The sequence below is a fragment of the Sarcophilus harrisii genome, chromosome 2 (genome assembly GCF_902635505.1).
Source record: "Sarcophilus harrisii chromosome 2, mSarHar1.11, whole genome shotgun sequence".
Classification (NCBI taxonomy): domain Eukaryota; kingdom Metazoa; phylum Chordata; class Mammalia; order Dasyuromorphia; family Dasyuridae; genus Sarcophilus; species Sarcophilus harrisii.
In genome coordinates this window covers 465,068,064-465,072,328 of record NC_045427.1, presented here as the reverse complement: position 1 = coordinate 465,072,328, position 4,265 = coordinate 465,068,064, and positions in this window count along the sequence as shown.

Genomic DNA, 4,265 nt, shown 5'->3' with positions numbered 1-4,265 from the left:
GATATTTCAGTAATCAATTGATTATCAATTATCAATAAACAATAAGATTATGAGTTTCTTAAAATCAAGAATTGCCCCTCCTTTGTGCCTCTACTCCCTCATGCCTTACAATATCTTGAGGACCTTAATTTCCCCAACAGCAGAATTCCTTCATTGGATATACATCACAAACCATCCAAAAGTTTATATTCTCTAAGAGGTTGAGATACTAAATGAATTATGATCACACAGCTAGTAAATCTCAGAGGCAAGCCTTGAGATAAGACATCTGTAATCACTCTTCATTTACATGGGACTTTGTAGAGTCACAGAATCATAGAATTTGAGAGTTGGATGTAATCTTATCTGCCATCTCAGACAACTCCTACACCAAAGGAATTCTTACATAATAATCGTATAACATATAATAATAATTCTCCCCAAGTGTATGTCAATCTCTCTTGAAAGGTCTGTAAATAAGGAAGAAAAGAATCCATTTCACATTTGGTATCATTATTTAAAATAAATATGATTGTTTCACCTGAGCCTTTTCCAAGTTAAGTATAGCTTTAGAGCTGAAGAGACCAAGTTGAACCCCTAGATTTTATAAGTGAAAAAACTGAAGCACAGATAGTTAAGAGATTTGCCCAGAGAGACATCAGCTATTATAAGTCTGGGACAGTTTTCCAAATTCCAAGTCTAATCATTGTAGTCTCTAATCACTACACCCTCTGTTTCTTCACATGCACAGCTCCTCCAACTTATCCACATGTGACATGGACTCAAGGTCCTTCAGAACCCTACACTTTGTTTGCTTCTAGACATTCTATAGCCTTTTAATGTCCTTCTTTAACTGTGACATTTAAAACTCAACACAATACTCCAGATGAGGTCTGATTAATGCAGACTGCATCACCTCCCTATTCTTAGAAGCTCTGCATCTCAATGTACCTACAAATCTTAATAATGCTTTTTTTTTTGGCTGCCATATCATACTGCTGACTTATATTAAACTTACAGTTTACTAGAGACCTTAGATCTTATTCAGAATGACTGCAAACCATGTCTCTCCCATCTTGTATTTGTCAAATTGATTCTTTGTACCCAAGTATAAAACTTTACATTTGCAGCTATTGAATTTCATCTAATTATATTCAATCCTATGCTCTAGTCTATAAATATCCTCTTTTATCCTTAATTATTCATTCACTATGCTAGCTATGCATCATCTGTAAACTTGATGGGCATGCTATACATTATTTAGCCTTTATTATTTAGCTTTTATTAAGTTTGTTGATAAAAATATAGCATAAGTCAAGAATAGATTTCCTGAATAATCCAATTGTGGCTTTCTGCTGTGTTGAGCATTGAACCATTAAAAATTATTCTTTGAATATAGCCAATCCTGAATCTATATAATTACTATAATATAGTCTACAACTCTCTCCGAGATACATTATCAAAAATTTTGCTAAAATCTAAGTCAATATCTACAATATTCTCCTTGGCTGCAAGTTTTGTAATCCTGCCAAAAAGGAAAAGTTATATAGTCTATGTGGAATATATCAATATATCATCTATATTCTCATGGAATATATTTGGGATGAAATTAGGGGGGAATGGAGGATTAGTGAATTAACAATCATTTATTATTTGCTATTTTAAGCACTGAAAACTTTGTTTTCTTTCTTTATTTATGAAATTTTTTACTTTATTTATTTATGAAAGACAAAAACAATATCCTTGCCCTCAAGGAAACCCACAATCTAATGGGGGACAGGGGCAATACTGATTATATATTAGAAAAATACAGAGTAGCTGGAAGGTAATTTCACAAGGAAGATGATAGAGGAAGTCAGGTGGGAAATTTGGTTGACTTTTTTCTGATTTTTTCTATTGGCATTCTGGAGGATGAAGAGAAATATTGCTGTAAAGAGAATGGCCCTAGGCCCACCCCATCTGAGGCCAACAGATGGCCTATAAATATGGGTCTTGATTGTTTGCCTCAGCATTTGTTCTCTTATTTTAGGTAGAAAGAGATTACAGGTTATGAGATTATGAGTTTATGAGTTTTGAAAAGTCAGAAGAGTAAAGCACCAGCCGATCCAGGAATAGAGTTGCCAGACATTTCCATCTTGAGGTTCCAAGGAATGAGGAGTGCCCTTTGGGACTCAGATTGTTGATAGCAGAGACAGGAAGTCATCTAGCAGCTTTTGAAGGTGAATTTGCTGAAATCAATGTTATGTAGAAACTGAGGAACTGTATCTACTCTATTAGAGACTGAAATGGTATAGGAAAATGGTATAGGAAAAGTGTGTCTCCAAAAACTGAGCAGAGAGATAATGGCTGTGCTTTTGTTCCTGTTTTATCTTTAAAGTAAATATCCTTTCTAAAAACAAGTCCCATTATGGGGGGGACTTCAGAAGTATATGACAAGGCGTGTCAGCTCATTTAGACAGCTACTCATTTGAAAACTATCTGGGAGTTTTAGTGGACTCCAAGCTAATATGAGTCAGCACTGGTATATGGCACCTCAAAAAACTTATGCATAGTATTTTTTCATTTGTTAATTCATATAAATTTCATATATTGAGACCATATAAAGTGAGGTTCACCTGCATTGACACCTGCCCTCAAAAAAATGAGAGAACTTGATGGATGAGAACTAGACTTTCAAAACATTGAAGATGATTACAGGTACATCACAAATCTCCATTTATATAAACTGCCTTTGATTGCAGCAGAGATACTGAAGGGTTGTTTATTAACTCTGGGGTCAGGAATAAACAGAAAGCTCAAAAAACAACCAATTAAGTTACAAAACAGAGGTGTGGGAACATCTCCCTCCGTTATAAAGAAGTTGAGGAAAATTATCCTTAGCTTTCAGTTTCACTGGCCTGGAGTAGAGTAACAAAGACATCATTGACAGGGAACCCATCTGCAGTCCTCACTCTCAGATTCTCAGCCACTAATAACATTTCATCACTCACAGGACATCTATAGAAGCTGAGTGAGAGGGAGCCCAAATGTCCCCTCCCTGGTTTTGTGAAGCTATTTTCTAGGTGCTGAATGGTGACTACAAGAATAATTTCTGAATAAAAGGGGGGGTGATACTTGAAGCACGGAAGAGAATGAAAAATTTACAGACTCCCAACATTTTTCCCAAAGCCTACAACATGATTGACACCCCAGTATTCGAATTGCCTGAAGTAATATCTTCAGAAGGCATGTGTTAAAATTCATATATTTCTTTTGATTGGAGAGAGCATGTTGGTACTTTGATATACATTAATAGAGATTAATTCGTCAGATTTCAGTCATCCAGCAGGGAATACAGCTTTGAAAAAAATGGAACCTGGTAATGTTTCATTTTGAAGCCTACAGTACAGTTAGGGAAACAATAGATATGAATCAAGTATAAGTTAATACCGAAAAAAAGAAAAGCACAATTGTGAGTGTGTAAGGGCCAGAGTAATCAATATGAACTTAATCATGGATTGTTCACTAATACTGTACTCATTAACTCGAACAGTGGTTAAGGTCAACAAGATCAGGTTAAAATAACACATGAATATGTGATAGGAAAGAAATGAAGTCAGTAAATGGCCTTATAAGTCAGAAGAGGGAAGTTTGAATTCTAGCTCTCTCCTAGTTATGCAGGATCTTGAGCAAATTCCTTAATCTCTCTCAATCTCAGTTTATTTTTAAAGAAAGTGACCTTGACTGGACATGTTGGCCAAGAAAGGGAGTTTTGATATGGGGAGTCACAGGGAAATCTAGTTGATATTTATGACAGTCAATTGACGTTTACCCTTCCCAGAAGCAATCGCAGCATTGATTAGTATGCCTTGAGCAAGAAATGGGAAGTTAAGAGGGGTGCATATGCATTTGATGGCAGAGCAGATGGTGAATGGATGGAAGGGGAGATGTAAAACATAGTATGGGGCCCAATAGATGAGTGGGATAGTTGAATTTCCACTCATACATTTGCGATTCAGAACTACTCATCCCCAGGATAGAATATCAAAATTGAGTGGCTTAGCTCCCCCAAGGAAAGATAGCATGGTCTCTGGAAGTCCAGTCCAGAGGATGCTATTCCAGGGAAAAGAATGAAGAGTAAGAATAGGGATTAGTAACAAAGCAGAGAGCAACAAGTCTGAAATGAATAGGATTTATATCAAAGATATATCAGAGGTGATTATATATTTTCACTAAAAGAATTCATAATATTATTTTTAAAAATAGATGCTTTCCTCCTTCCCATAAACATATATATTAGGCAAAAA